At 39.0% G+C, this 16,556-nt stretch overlaps 1 protein-coding gene across 1 annotated transcript in view; it reads left to right on the top strand.

Annotated features, from left to right (window-relative positions):
• LOC122815831 (D(4) dopamine receptor-like) overlaps window positions 1-16,556 on the top strand; it is a 958,504-nt gene that overhangs the window by 783,300 nt on the left and 158,648 nt on the right. The window lies entirely within an intron of this gene.

Here is a 16,556-nt window from a genome sequence, read left to right as displayed (position 1 = left end):
CAGATGAAAACAATAAATTGCTGCATGGGCATCTGGTAAAGTGGCTTTGAAGTGGAGGAAGAGGTCTTACTGGCATGAAATAATGTGAAAGATGAGTGTAAGCACAGTAATATGATGTGCTAATTGAAAAAAGGTTCCACATTACCATCTGTCTTCTGTAAATCCACTGAGATACAAAGCAGTTTGAGGTAAGACATTTATTGCTCAAAACAAATCATCAGTATAGCTAAAATAAAACTAACATGGCAGAAGTACAGATGCTAAGTACATGGAAGAAGGTATTCTGGAAAATTGTATCCAATCATAATTCACATCCTTGATTGACAGTAGAAATATGAAACCTGCCAATACTCATTACATTTCAACATCTTCACATTGCTAGCCTGTTATGATGACTTCACCCATACGATCCCAAAGACAAGGCTGTATCCATTACAGAACATGTGGAAAGACAAGGTCAAACTATAATATTATCTTGTTTCATAACAAAGCAGTAGTATGAACATTATCAACCTTGCAACATACAGTTGTTATAAAAATGTCTTTCATAATAGAAACATGAATACAGAAATCCATTTTGTCAGTTGTAATGTCCGAAATAATTCTGCACTCATGTTTTTTTGATATTTCAAAATTCTATTCAACATTAATACTAATGCTGTTAAAAACTTGGTAAGTGGCATTGGCTGGGCTTTTACTGCGGTTATATGATCATGCTCTTGAGAAGGAAGGCAGTGGAGAACTTGTGAGTTCGGGTTTTACTGCAACTGTATAATCATTTACACTAAAGATGACTAGAGTCTGTATCATTCAAGAGAAGACAAGCCAAAGTCTGCAACTGCAAAACAGATTGACTACTTTATCTTTTATTTCCACCACAAACTATATGATTTTATGGGCTTATCAATAAACTGTTAAAGCTGGTGTTAGGTTTCTAGAAGTTAGATCAAGGGTTGAGCTTATAGTTCTCTTTTGCCCTGACATCCATTTAGTATGTTTTCAACAGGCACAGCCAGGAGCGGCCTTAGGTCAACTGGTGCCCTAGGCAAAAGGGCTCCACTGTGCCCCCCACCACAACAGCATCACTGTTTCTTAATTCCTTGGCCTTTCACATTGTTAAAATACTTATGTGACTGCATTCAATGTCAATGACAAGATATGCACAAAGTATTGCACCACATGATACATTATCATATTATGAAAATGTTATACCACTGTACACTGTATTCATTGCAGGCAGAAACAATATAAAACACTAAGCTATAAAGTGAAGGTCATATTATAAGTCCCACCTGGCAAAGCATATATTCTACAATTGCAAAGGAGGGAAACAACATTTTCAGAAAACTCTAACATGCTTATTATGTATGCAAAAAAGACACTGCCCATGGAGCATGCATCATGAGAGCTGTGCAAATCATAAACGTCCATAGATTTGTATCCAGAAAGTTTCCTCTGTTCAGGCCCAAAGGCTACCATGGAATGCAGATGCAGGTACCTTGAAATAATACTCTCATGTGCCTAGGTTCTTAAAAAAGTCTTTAAGGGTGATTTCTTAATATTTTTTTTCTGAAGAAGTTCTGTATTAAATGAACGAAAGCGCTGAAGGACAGTGTCTCTGGGTCGTACTTTGTTTTTGGTTTTGTGTGATTTCTTAATATAGTTTAACAGAATATTTAATAAGAATGGTATAAACTGAGAGAAGGTTTAATTAGCCATATTTGTCCTGCATAGTGACATGTTAAACAATGACTGGTTATGTCTAGTAGATTTCAGAGGTTCAGGTTGCTAGATGGTGAGATATTTCCCATGCAGTGCATCTGGCTGGGGAGACAAGGATGAAGGGAAATTTGGTTGCAGAGACATATGGTTGTTAGTAATTCACTGTGGACACAGAGAAGCATGCAGCACCATGTCTACAAATACACTAACCAAATGCAATGGGGTGGGGGCTAATGTCCATGGCCATCAAGCATCTTTCTTACTTGCTATGTGTTCTTCAAAATTTTAATTCATACAAACAATGACTCTTTAAATCCCCAGTAACAGTACTAATGTTTTACTTGATTATTATGTTTCTTATACATATAAAGCAATAAACTACCCAACTTCTATGCCTGGCTAGCCCATAACCAGCCTGACATTGTATCTGTCTCTGAAACATGGCTCAAGCCACACCTTAAAGACTGAAATCACCCCCCCCCCAACTATTGAATCATAAGTCATGACAGATTACAAAAGAAAGGTGGAGCAGTAGCCCTACTTTTGTCTTTCTCTCTAAAATTGATACCCTATACCAACCCTATACCTCTATTCTCTATAGCTGAATTAACCCTGGCCTACCTAAAAATCAACAAGCACAAGAACATAGTTATAGCCACCATATATATTCTACCAGGTAACAACATCCCTATTCTTGAAGACATCCTTTCCTGGTTCACTTCTAATATAAGTAATAAATCAATCATCCTTGGGGATGTTAACATCAACTGGACCTCCATTAACTCACATAACACCTCCCAAAATATAAACCTCTATAATTTCTCCCAATTAATAGACTCTCCAACTAGGCCCAACAAACATAATTCTTCTGGCAGTATCCTTGACTGGATATCAGTATCCCATCCCAATAATATCTGTGATAGTGGCACCCTACCCAATTGTCTTAGCAATCACCTTCCACCCTTCATCTACAACACAATCATATCTTAACCAGTAACCTCACCAATTTCAAACCTGAATCTTTCACAGACTGCTTAAAACAACTGGACTGGAACCCTCTAAAAACTCTTCCACTAGACCACACTGTGACTTACTTTAATACTTCATTCATTAACACACTTAATAACTTAGCACCCCCTATAACTAAAAGAGTTAAGGCCAAAACTAACCCTTGGATTTCTAAGGAAACAATAACTCTCATGCATATCCATGATAAATCTTGGAAAGTCTACCTAAAAGACAAAAACCCTTGCCTCCCTTGCAAAATTCAAACAGCTCTGTAATACAGTAAAAAAAAAACTAATCTCTGATCCCAAAACCTAGTACTCTAAACTTCAAAATAACCATAAATCCAACCCAAAGAAAGTTTGGAGCAGTAGCTCAGCTCTCCTTACTCCTGGCAAAAAAGTCAACCTTTGCCCTGTCGCCAGCTCCCATTTCATATCATATCCTCCAAATTTAACAACTTCTTCATAGACTCTATAGCCAAGCTCACTACTTCTTTCCATAACAACTCATTCCCTCCTCCCACTTCTCTCATGCACTCTTCTCCTACTACCTCCAGTATAAATCACCCTCCTCCCTTTTCCCTCAAACCAATAGCTGTCAATACTATAAAAAACTTCTAAAACTAAAACCTTGTACCAATACTCCTGACAACCTACCATCTAACTTCCTTAAGCTAGCTGTTGATGGCATAGCTCTCCTGATCTGTATTATAATAAATTGTTCTATACAAGAATCCTGTGTATCCCTCCTCTGGAAACAAGTTTTCATTATTCCCCTACACAAAGGGGGCAACAACACAAAAATATCCAACTTTCACCCCTTAGCAATTCTTTCCCAAGCTCCAAAATTCTTGAAAAGTGTATCCACCTACAGCTATTACCTTATCACTTAGACAACCATCTGCTAACTCCAACACAGCACGGTTTCAGACCCGGACACAGTACTACCACAGCTCTTCCATCCTTTCTCAATAACATCAACCAAGCTCGCGACTCACGAAATATTGTAGCCACCCTTCTCCTTGACCTTTCTAAGGCATTTGACACCATTTCCCATAGCTTACTTTTGACTAAACTCTCTCACCTCAGTCTCTCCTCCTCTTCCATCAATGGGTTCTCCAGCTACCTCTCAAATAGGCAGCAAGCTATCAGGTGGAATAGCTGCACCACTTCTTACCTTGACACTCTAACAGGTGTCCACGAAAGCTCTATCCTGGGACATTTACTATTTAACATTTTCATTAATGACTTTCATCTCTGTATTCCAAACGCTAAAGTAGTCCAATATGAAGATGATTCTACTATCATCTGCTCAGCTGACTCTCTCCCCAAACTCATGGATGCAACTCAAGTCACCTTCAACAACACTGAGACGTGGATGCTTAATAACCATCTTGCTCTTAATGCATCTAAAACTAAATTTATGATCTTTACCCCATCTAAGAATACGAAATTAAACAAACACTCCTTCTCCACACTAAGCCAAAACATGACCCTTATTGAAGTAATCTCCTACACCAAGCTCCTAGGTGTTCACATCGATGAACAACTAAAGTTTGACATTCATCTTCAAACCAACATAAGGAAAACCCACCAGAAGCTCGGAATGCTTTATCATCATAATTGCTTCCTAACCCCTTCATCCAAGCTTGCTCTCTCTAACACCTACCTTTTTCCCTCCCTTACGTATGGTGCCCCTATCCTTACCAATCTACAAGCCACACTTAAGGCTAAACTGACTTCCTGTTACAATAAAATCACCAAGTTTGCCACCAGTTCCAAATCCTCCTCACACCATTGTGTTGCATTACATTCCCTGAATTGGCTAGAACTCCCCAACTATCTCCTGAACATTCAGCTTCCTACTGTCCACAAGCTTATCTTTAAGCCAACACAATGCCCTCTCTCTCATCCATCCTTATCCTATATCTCCCTGATCAATCCCTTAGGTACAACAATCAGAATCTCCTCGAGGTTTCCAAACCCATACGTACTCCTGGGCAACTATTACTGTCACTTTCACTAGCATGTAAATGGAATTCACTTCCTCCCCATATCCAAACCACCCAGAACCTCTCCTCTTTCAAGATTCTACTCCACTCACATCTCTCCTCTACTTGGGAATGCTCCCACCCCTCCTAATCTCCCCATCTTCCCCCCATCCCCCCGCCCTCTTTTTCCTCTTTTCCCCTAACCCATAACTCTGTCAATATAATGACCTCTTCTCCCTCCCCTTCCCTTGGACCATCTTTTTCCACCTTTTATCCCTAACACAGCTTATAACATCTAATTCACCCAAAACTGAGTTCTCACCATCTAGAGTTGTTTAGAACCTATTATCATTTCAAAGTATAATGATGCTGCATCACTGCTTATGATACATAAACTTGATTTTGTAAATATTAGACTATACCAACAAATCAGGAATTTCTAACACATCTTTCATCATCTGATGATCCTACTTATACAATCACTTTGTATAATTGTTTGCCACCTCACAGTTATTTTATTGACTTTGTATTAACTTTTGTTTTGTTTTGTTTTTTGTTGATTCTCTTGACTGTATTGATTTTATTAATTATATTAATTCTTGCTGTTTTTTATGTCTGTACATGGAGCTTTTCCCCTCGGGCCTCTTTTGAAAAAGGGCTCATTTCAGCCCAATGGACTCTTCCAGTTAACAAACTGCAAATAAGTAAAATAAAAAATTTTTTTCTTTCATTCATCAAGTGTGTTAGGGTGTTATGTGACAAAGGTGGTTTAATGGCACAAGTTTTACCTTTATGTTTCACACCACTTAATTTCTTGGAAGATTCAAAAATATTCATTAACTGCCGCCATCCTTTTAAAAGGGGTAACTTTCAAAGGATGCAGATCAGCTTGTATTCCTGATAGCATTTCTAAGCTGTCCTTTTTCTTGTCTTATGATTATATGATGGATGGCGCAGTAGTGCAGCAGTAGTGTTGTCGCCTCACAGCAAGAGGTTCCAGTTTGATTCTCGACTGGAGTGCCTTCTGTGTGGAGTCTGCATGTCCTCCCTGCATTCGTGTGAGTTTTATCTGGGTATTCCGGTTTCCTCCCATGTTACAAAGACATACGTCTGGAGCATTTCTCCCTGGGCTTCTGCTGAAAATTGGCTTTGTTCCAAGTCTGACTTTCCCGGTAAACAAATGTTAAATAAATAAAATAAATATACATAAACCTGTGGGCAAGTGGGAGAAATTGTGGATATTGTAAACCATAAACATGGTCTGGGTTTTCCAGAGGTTGAAAGGCAAAATTTTAGTTATGATGTAAGATATTTCAATTAACACTAAGTCAAGAATATGTTTCTCCCTGGTGTGGAAAAATAAAAGTTAAGAAAAATTCTTGGAAATGACAATATCTAAAGATTCAGATTCATAATGTATACTATAAATCATAGGTTCATAGGTACTAGGCTATTGATCTGTGAGTATCTTAAGAAGCCTGGGCTTATATTCCCATGGCAATTTTTAACCCTTATATTTTGCATACAAATAATTCAGAGATAGCTCAAGCAAGGCTATGCTGGGTCACTTGCATTTTTCCTTTACCCTTGATGGACAGGGGTGCTAAACTGAGGTGAGTTTATTGTTACCCATCCATCCATCCATCCATCCAAATTTCATTTGAATAGAGAAAGAAAAGTGTTTAGCTTTAGGTAGAGTGAAAGATTTTACATAGAAGTAGTATTGTCTGTCATACAACCCATCCCTCCAAAATGTTCTGTTTATTTTGTAAAAGCATTAATATTCCCAAGTAGGATTGTTGCGCTGTTATCTAGAAAGCTCATGAATTTTTGTAAGCAGTTTTCATGAAATTCTGCATTCATGTTAAGGTGGACATAATACCCTATAAGTCTGATGTCTGAGTTTTAGTAATATTTAAGATGTCTACTATGCACATTTCTAGTTCCTGATCTGTTGCTGAAATAGTCTTATGAAGTGATGGGGAGACAGAGCATTAACCTCTCAAGGGCTTTTTGGATATGGTCAGGAAAGCTCTAGAGGAAACAGAGGGAACAGACTTGATGCTTGTCAGTTTACACCCAGAACTGGGGATCTCCCAGATGCATGTTAAGCAATGACTAGTGACTCGAGTCACTAAAGTTGTGAGAAGAGCTATACATATGTAATAAACTGTTGAGTAAAGATGAATTGTATGACAAATATCAGAGTGTAACACTCAGAGGAGACTACTAAAAGTTGAGAGGAACATTGTAGGGCAATTAAAGTAGTCATGCATCAAGGAAGAGGAAAGACCCCTTCTGATAAAATGCTATATAGAAGTGAAAGGACCACATCTAGTGGGACAAGGATTAATAGCATGAGTATATATAGGCTGTTGAGGGATAACAGGATTAAGGTAGCAAACAGATACAGGGCAGATGGCAGCATGAATATGCATGTAGAGTTTCTCAAGATCACTGAATTAAGTTACTTTGGATGGCAAGATATGCAAAAAAGTTGAGCAAGTATAGGTTGTTTGGTTGGAAAAGTATTTTTATATTTTTTATACTCCTACTACACTGGACGGAATGTTCCAAGGGAACCCCCCCCCCCCCCATCTGCTTGAGATGTGAAGATGTCAGGATTGGGACTGACTGCACATTATTTTTGACTTCCCCAAATTATTTTATTTCAAACAGGATCTTCAGGCATTTCTCTCATGGATTTCAGAGGCACATAGACAGACATCAGAATTATTCTTTCTTTTACTCGCCAATGGGCAGGATTTAAAATCCTCACATAAGAGTAGTTTGTGCATCCTTCTGCTACTTATAGCTGAAAGGGCAGTGACTAAGAGCTGAAAATCAGGGGACCCATCAATGGTAGACTTAATGAATAAACAACAGGATTCTGGATTATAAGCAGTTTGGGAGAGGTAGCGTAGCTGGTGGTCATGAGATGGACTCCCTTGAGTACAACACACAGGAAGACAAAGAATGAAGGATTAGGGTAAATAAGCACTATGGCCCCTCTCCTTATAGCCAGGACCCTATATAAAGCAAACCAGGACACAATTTAACATATGCAACTGATTAAAGTGATTGAAATCAATATAATGTGTAGTTATTAAGCTTAACATATTTTGAAGCAATTGAAACAAGTAGACTTTGTTTTTCAAGGTATATGTGCTCAAATTCTTGTCACCTGAACAATGTATATTTTTGAAATTATGTTATGTGTTATTGTTAACTCTTACTTTAGTCTGTTGGTTAATAAACTGGTTTGATAAAATAAATAAATACGTAGATAAAATATTTTAAATGAAAACAAACAAGTGACTGCTTCTAAAGTGTATTAGCGTATGTCTTATTCTTCATATCCTATTAGTGTTTCTATATCCTGTGAGACAGTTTTATTTTAGTCTTTTTTACAATGAATCCATTGCAGCTTAAACAAGTGGCTAGGTGTGGCAGTCCAATCCCTCTTACTCTTATGGATCCATCAAAGTCTACATCAGACAGAGGCCCTTATTAACATACCTACAATAGCTAATCACAAAAAAAAAAGTAGTAGGCACCTGCTGCCACATTATTGCTGTAGAGAGTACGAGGTGTCTCCATGTGATTGAGAGAGAAATTTTAAGTCATGTCTTTTTCTGTTTACAAAGTTTGAAATTCTCCCCATTCCACCAGCCAAACCTGGTTGTCTCAAATTGATCTTCCAAATTTCTTTAACAGTAGACTTAATTCTTTTTAAATCAAAACTAAATGCCACTGAGGTTTACAATCAAAATGTCAAGGTGGTTTACCTTGACAGTGAGAAAGATAAACATGGAGCGGCAGAGAGGCAAAACTGCAAACACAATTCCTGTTTACTTTGAAACATCGATACAGAGACTATGTTCACAGTTTGGAGTGCCAGTGTTTTGAAGTGCGTCTCACTATAGTAGGGATCAGGAAAATAACCATTTTCCTCACTGTAGTGCAATCTTGGAGTTAGACTATATAAGTGAGGGGGGGCTCACGCAAGCCCCCACATGGGATGTGCAGGGGGGCTTGCTCACCTCATAGCAGATGTTTTTTTCTGGATGGTGAGTGGTCAAATGTCAATTCTTTCCTCTGAAAGAATCAACATTGTAAGCAATCAGCCTGATGCTTTTTTGTTGTTCTGTGTTGGGGATGTGAATAGTTAAGGTAAGTCACTATGAAATTTTGATAGTAAACTGCCACTGAGATGCTTTTTCAAAACCTTCACTGGGGTCTCCCTGTCATAATTCATTTTTAAAACAAGTTAACCATTCTCAACAAAGAACTATATTTTTCTGTTTTTATCTGCATATTATTCGGAATGCTTTTGGCACAAATAATGTTCTAGTTGTAAACATATATTTTACAATAACACATTAGCCATGGTGGTACATCGGTAGCGTTGTTGCCTCGCAGCAAGAGGTTCTCCTGTTTGATTCTTAGCTGAAGTGCCTTCTGTGTGGAGTCTACATGTCCTCCCCGTGGTTGAGTGGCCTCCAAAAGACATGTATGAATGGGCATGCCTTCGCTGGAGGTTGGGCGTCGGGCTGGCAACTCGGCACTATAAAAATCTACTGCCAATCATTAGCAGTCCGGAGTTCCACTATGGCAATCCCTAACTGGGAAAAGCAAAAAGACAAACAACAACAACAACATTTGTCATCGCTAGTTTTCTAGTAACACACCATTTGAAGTAGGTTGGATATAGGTTCATAGGTTCATAGGTTTATACTAGGCTATCTGCCCTAAGGCATTTATAAGCCTAGCCCAAAGTTTTGTGGCTTACGCCACCCCTTATGTTAAAAAATACTGTGCCCATTAGTTTGTTGTGCCTCTGTCTGGCAGTGACACAGAGATGATTCCCGGGGTAAACCTACGATCTCCCATCCACCGGTCAAGATTTCTCTTGAACAGAGCCATTGAGGTGCTCTGCCTCACATGGACTGGGATTTTATTCCACAGCATAGGGAGTCTCTGGGTGACAAATCTATCCCTCCAGCATGTCCTATTTATATCCGCGCTAAGGTTTAAGTTGCTTGCTCTAGTGGATCTGGTAGATTTGGATTTTTTGAGGTGGAGCATGTCCATTAATTCCAGATTGGACATGGCCTTGTATGTCAGGCACAGGTCACCTCTGAGCAGGTGGTATGCGACTGAATAGAGCTGGAGTTTCTTCAGTCTGGCAGCATATGACAGATTTTGGAGTCCCTTTATCCTTTTGTTGAGGAACTTTTGGGGTCTCTCCAATTGCTACAGGTGTCGGGTGAGATACATCCCTAATGGGGCATTGTACACGATCATTGGTCTGATAAGTGAAGAGTACAGGGGATCAATGACCTCACTTGATCTGGATGCGAATGCCTTCATGATCAGGTGGGCAATGTAGAAGGTCTTTCTAACCACTTTAGCAATGTGAGTGTCAAAAGAAAGGCCACTGTCAACCTGGGTCCCCAGGTCCCTGATAACCTCTTCTGTGCTTAATGGATTGCCACCTATATGGTAGCTTGGGGTTACCTTGTTTTTCCTGAAGGGTATGACTATACATTTTTTGGCATTTAACTTCAGGCCATGGCTCTGGCACCAGTTATCAGTTTCCGTGAGACCCCTCTGAAGGATATCTGTGTCCCGATGTACTTTCCACTATGGCGCCCAGTTTGCAGTCATCTGCAAACTTTGTTAGCCATAGTCCTCCTATGTTTACTTGTACTTCTGAGAAGTAGATGCCGAACAGCAGGGGGCCAAGGACTGAGCCATAGCTTTGCAGACCAGGCTTGTTAAGCTTATGGGGCGGTAATTTCCAGGGTCCATAGAGGTACCGCCTTTGTGGAGTGGGACCACAGTTGCCGTACGCCACTCCTTGGGCACATATCCTGTGGTAAGGCTAAGATTAAATAGCTGCCTTATATGCAGGTTTAGTTCCTCGTTGAGTTTGTGTAGCACACAGCCGGGGACACCATCCGGTCCCATTGATGCTGTGTTTTTAGTTTAGAGAGAGCAGCTTTCACCTGCGCATTAGAGATGTCTGGGAGGCTACACTCCACTGGGATAGTTATCTCTCCTTTTGGGGGGGAGAGGGGGGTGAAGTTTGCACTGAACCTGTCTGCCAGTATGTTGGCAATGTCTGTGGGTTCAGTGATTTTTGTATCATTTTGGACTAATTATGCGCATATCTGGGAGTTTCCACCCAGGTTTCTAACATAGCTGAAGAAGGCCTTATGATTGTCTTTTGAATCTATTGCAATTTTTCTCTCAAATTTGGCCTTGGATGATTTTATGAGTGCTCGTATTTTTTTGCTAATAATGATCAAGGGTGTCATTTCTTTTATGGATGTTGCTCTATCATGTAACAGCTTTCTCCTCTTATTGTAAAGTTTGTTTATGGCTGGGGTCCACCAGACTGGACATTTGCCCTTGGAGGAAAGAGTCTTGGTTTTATTAGGGATTGCCTGATCCATGCAGTCCTGGAGGTGTTCGTAGAAGGCATTTGTAAGGGCTTCCACAGCTTGGGTTGTGGTTTCCAGTGGCTCAGAGGCCTTGAAGGATACCACACCAGTCTTGAGTAGTGTGAAGTTTGCTTTAGAGAAGTTCTTCACTGTGGTCTTTTTTGTTTGGGGTGGGGGCGGGATGTGGATTTCCAGTGAGATAAGTTTGTGATCTGATCTCACCAATGAGGGATATACTTCTGGTGTGGAGCATTTTGTCCCCATGTTTGTGATGATGAGATCTAGTATATTTTCTCCTCTTGTGGGAACGGTGACTAGTTGTTCCATGGCATTTGAATTTATGAACTCCAGGAACCTTTGGGCTAGAAAGTTGGGGCTTGAGTAATGTTCCCAGTCTATATTCGGGTAGTTGAAGTCACCCAATATAATGGTGTTTGGAGATACATTTATACCCTCCAGTGTCTTCAGGAAGGCTGTGTGGGGTTCCTGAGTTTGAGAGGGTGGCCTGTAGCATGCTACAAATTGTAGAGCAGTTTTGCCTATGGTTAATTGCACCTGAATGGTTTCCGATGCTTCGTGCGTTGCCACCAACCTGGAGGTGTGGGTATCCTTGATGAATATGGATACACCCCCTCCTTTTGTAGTGTGGTCCGGGTTTTGGGGCCGGAACGCATGATATGAGGTAAAACCTGATAGTGCCGGGGTGCTCTCAGGAGCCTTGAACCAGGTTTCAGTCACAGCACAGACATCGATGTTCTCCATACTGAGAAGGGCCTCGAGAGTGTGCATTTTGAGATTTAGACTTCTGGCATTGAGCAGCATTACCCTTAGTTTCTTCCCATTTTCGTTTTCTAGGGTGGTAGGTTTAGAATTTGAGCCTTGCCTAAAAAAGGCACTATGGGGGTGGCAAGAGCCTTAGCCAATATCCGGAATCCCAGGGGTGACAGGTGCAAGCCGTCCCTTGCAAAGCAGCATGGCTTGTCAAGCATGTCATCCCAGGCAGACAGACACTGGATCCCCTTTGAATGACACCAGAAATTAAGCCAATTGTTAAAGCTGATCATCTTGTCTCTATGTTGTGTCATCATTCTTGGTGAAGGAAGGATACTGCTCAGGGTCAGGGTCATACCTGCCTGGGCTACATAATCAGAGAGCTCCTCTATGTCTCTTTTCATGTTGTCCAGGGAGGTACGTCTCAGGTCGTTCACACTAGCATGGACAATGACTGTGTCATATTTGTACTTGCTGTGGAGTGACCCAAGTGCTTGTGTTATGTGGTGGATTCTAGTGCCCAATAGGCAGCTTACTGTGACTCTCTCCTTGTTCAGCCTGGTGAGTGGGACGTCAGTGTGTCTGACTATGGAGTCACCTATGACAAGTATGTTTGGTGTTGTATTTGGCCTTAAGGGCTGTGACTGCTTTGCACACTGATTTTGTGGTTTATGTGTTGCCTATGGTGTATCATGAGGTGGCAGTTGCTTGGATGTCTGCTTTGGAGGCCACTGCTGTTTAGGTAAATTTTTGCTCAGAGCCTCCGAGTATGACTTTGTGTGTCATACTCGGAGGCTCTGCTTTATGTATATACTAATTTACAAAAGTTTCCTTCCTACACAGTATGGAAATAAATGCACTGATAATATCATCCAAAGTTAATTCTTCATCCAGAAATACAGCTTTATTTTTATTGTATCAACCTACAAATTTTAAAAGCCTAGTGGGACTATTTAATTAATTCAAGGTTTCTTTTAGCTCACCTTTATCACCTTCCCAAATTAAAAAAATATCATCCAGCAAGATTTTTGTAGTATAAAACAGTAACAAATGTTTTAGTTTTGAAAAAAATATATATTTTCCATTCTATTAATGCCAGGATAGTGAAAGTTGATGCTACTCTAACCCCCACTGCAACACTGATTAACTGCTGGCAATTCATTTGGTTGAATATTAAAAAAAAATCTCATTCTCAGAAATGCTTACGAGAACAAAACTGATTGAACGTAATTAGGAAACAGGACCTAGAGTTTGAAGGTTAAACTAAAACATTATAGAATGCCAAAGATGTAGAAACAATTGGTTAAGGAAGTTCAAAGTACTCAAACTAGGATTGATAGAAGGATTTTAGAGTGTCTGGAGCAAAACCCAATAGTGCTACTTCCAAAACCTGGTGGGAGTATCAGATTCTGTACTGGTCTGAGAAAACTGAATATTATTTCAAAGTTTGATAGGTTCCCATGTCCAGAATAATTAGATACTTAATAACAATAGACTTAATAAAGTAGCACTGGCAGATATGACTTCTCACCTCTGCAAAAGAAAAAAATCAGCTTTTGTAACCCAACAGTTTAGTCTAGTTCACAATGTTACCTTCTTGCATACACTAAGCCAGCCACCATTTAGAGTCTGATGAATGAAATACTAAAAGCTCACTCCTGATATGCTGTGTCATACCTGAATGGCATGGTCATCCACTCAGATACCTGGAAGGCTTAATTACCAAACGTGTATGTGTTGGAATTCATAAGACAGGTAATCTGACTGAAAATGCTGAGAAAAATAAATTGGGTACAGTTGAAACCAATTATTTAAAATACCTTATAGGAAAATGGTTGACAAGACTATACCTAAAAAAAACAAACAAATGCCATAAAAACTGTCATGATAGACAGAACCAATGATCTCTGGAGGCTGACAAATCATTAAAAAAAAAAAAACAGAAAGGATGCTGACTTCTGAAGCTGTATCAGTGACTCCTGTTTCTATAAAATACCATATGTGCTAGTACATCAGAGGTAGGTTTAGATGCAGTTCTACTCCAATACATTTGAGGTAAGGAGCTTCTTGTGTGCTGTACCAACATGCAGTTGAGCAATACAGAAAGGACAAACACAACCATTAAAAGAAAGTGTGTAGCTGTCAAGAGAACATGCTATTCCACAAAGTATTTCTAAGCATTTCAACTCAGTATCTGACTATATTCTACAATGACTGCGTAGGCAAACTGATTTCAATAAGCTGTACCAGTAGATACTATCCTTCTAACTTTTTCGGTATACAGTGACCCATAGACCCATCCTAGCAAACAGTAATTCTAATGAGTTATTGATGGCCTATAATCCATCAATATGAGCCCAAAACTCCTGATCATACAATTCTGTGACAATTAGTTAATTGCCAAAGAGAATACATTTTTGTGTCTCCTACCATTGATCAAGAGTAATTTAGTCTGGTTATAATTTCCAGATCGTAATTGCCTAATGTTACCGTATGTCAAAGCCTTACTCATTGTATTGGATTTACATCAGCATCTGTGTCTGTATGAGGCTGCTGTGTATTGTAATGAAGATTTTTCTTGAGGTATTTATACTTAAGTAATTAGAATGTTTGAGGTTGTCCCTTGAAAATGGGCTAAAGCTAAATGTCTGTGTGTTGAAGTCCATTCATACGTGCATATGAGAGCATGAATGCATATATTTGAGTGTATGTCTGTGTGTCTGTGTGTCTGAATGTATCAGAAGGTAAATTGCACAAATTAACTTCACAAGCTCTTTAACTGTTTCTATTGTTACAAAAAATTCATGTTTTAGACAACTGAATTTGGGTGAGCAAACCTGTAACTTATCTAAAGAAAACAAAAAAGCATAAAAAACTTCTGCACTTGGAAAACAAAACAGCTGTTTAATTACAATACATTAATCTGAAAATGTAACAAAGTAAGTCATATCTGCACATGGAGCCAATGCAATACAAATCTTCTTGAAGGCAATTCATACGCTTCTAAGCCCCCGAAAAACTCTTGCAATGTTCATCATCATCATCATCATCATCATCATCCCAATTTTTTCTCATTTTCTACATAGGATCAGGGTGTCATGTCAACTCTTTCCATCTCTCATAATTCATTGTCATTTTCCTACTTTCTTTGACAGTCATGCCTGACTGCTTCCGGTCTTCTGTCACACAATCCATCCATCTCTTTGCTATATGACCTCATTTCCTCTTGCCATTTTACTGTCTGTACCAAATCTTCTTTACCAGATTGTTTTCTGTTTTTCTGGACATATGCACACACCACATTAATCTGTTCTCTTTGACCTTCTTTGCAATTGGTGCTACTTTGATCTCTGCGTTCATGCCATTGCTTCACCTCTCTGACAGGGTTTATCCTACCACTCATCTCAGGTATTTCATCTCTATCAGCTATAGTTTCCTCAACTGTTCTGCCTTTATTGCCCTCTTTTTTGCACCATGCAGTAGTACTGGCCTCATTATGGTTTTGTACACCTTAATTTTCAGTTTATTTGGCATTATTCTGTCATAAATAACTCTGATACTCTGTGTCAGGTGGCTGCAATCCCTATGATTCTAGCTTAAAAAAAGACTCCTCTACTTTTTATAGGATTATTGTTATTGGTGAAAAGATTATACTTCAGGATTCATTGTCAGAGCAATGTTACAGCCATCAGTGTTTCAGAGATCAGGCTATCCAATTAGTTTACTCCCATTATTAATGAATTTCAAATTCTGAATATACTTCCTTGTTAATGTATATTATTCGCCTACAATATATAACTGAAGTAGATAGTCAGAAGTCATATATTTCCTTATCACTGAAGAATATTAGCAAATGTTGCTGGCATTACAGACATAACACTAAAAGTAATATCATAACAGTATGTAGCAAATACCCAATCATTATTTCCAAGTGCATAATTATTAATGTAAGAAAGAAACAAACAAACAAACAAAAAGAAGGCAATAAACTGTTTTTCATTCTAGATGCCTTTATCTTTATTGTGCATTTTAATTTATAACTTGAAAGATACATGAAATCATAAGGAATCCTCTCCATTTCCCATATGACAGCAGCTCATATCAAATGAATTGCTGATACAGGCACTTTTTAATTTTAGCAACAAAAAGGACAACAGTTTTAGTTAATTCAGCAAAGTGCATTTCTCACTGGTAAACAGAACCTAGAAATCAGGTTTTGTTGTTTTATTCATACTGTCCTTAAGCCCCTGCTTAGGATTATGGAAATCTTTCAAGATTTTTTTTCTGAAGAAAATAAAGCTGACTATATTTAAGTTTCTAGTGTTATATCCTTTGCAGACTGCTTACACATTATTAACTAAATGCTACTTCACTTAGGATTTCATGCTGAAAGAGAAGGCAAGTTAACAAAACAGCTGTGAAGAAGGCTAGATACACAAGGACAATCACTGAAAGGCAAATGATGAGAGCCATTACTAAACTAATATTTAATCCAGATCAGAGCATAAATCAATGAGGCCAAACATGAGTCCAGACATGATCCAGGCCCATTTCCATGATTATATCCTGGGCTGCTAATATGTTAACACAGGACTAGGAACTCAGCTGACAGGGAT

This window comes from Protopterus annectens, chromosome 11.part0, assembly GCF_019279795.1.
Source record: "Protopterus annectens isolate FY-2018-M chromosome 11.part0, PAN1.0, whole genome shotgun sequence".
Lineage (NCBI taxonomy): Eukaryota > Metazoa > Chordata > Ceratodontiformes > Protopteridae > Protopterus > Protopterus annectens.
Note: the sequence above shows the minus strand (reverse complement) of the source record. Positions and strands in the feature narration are given on the sequence as shown.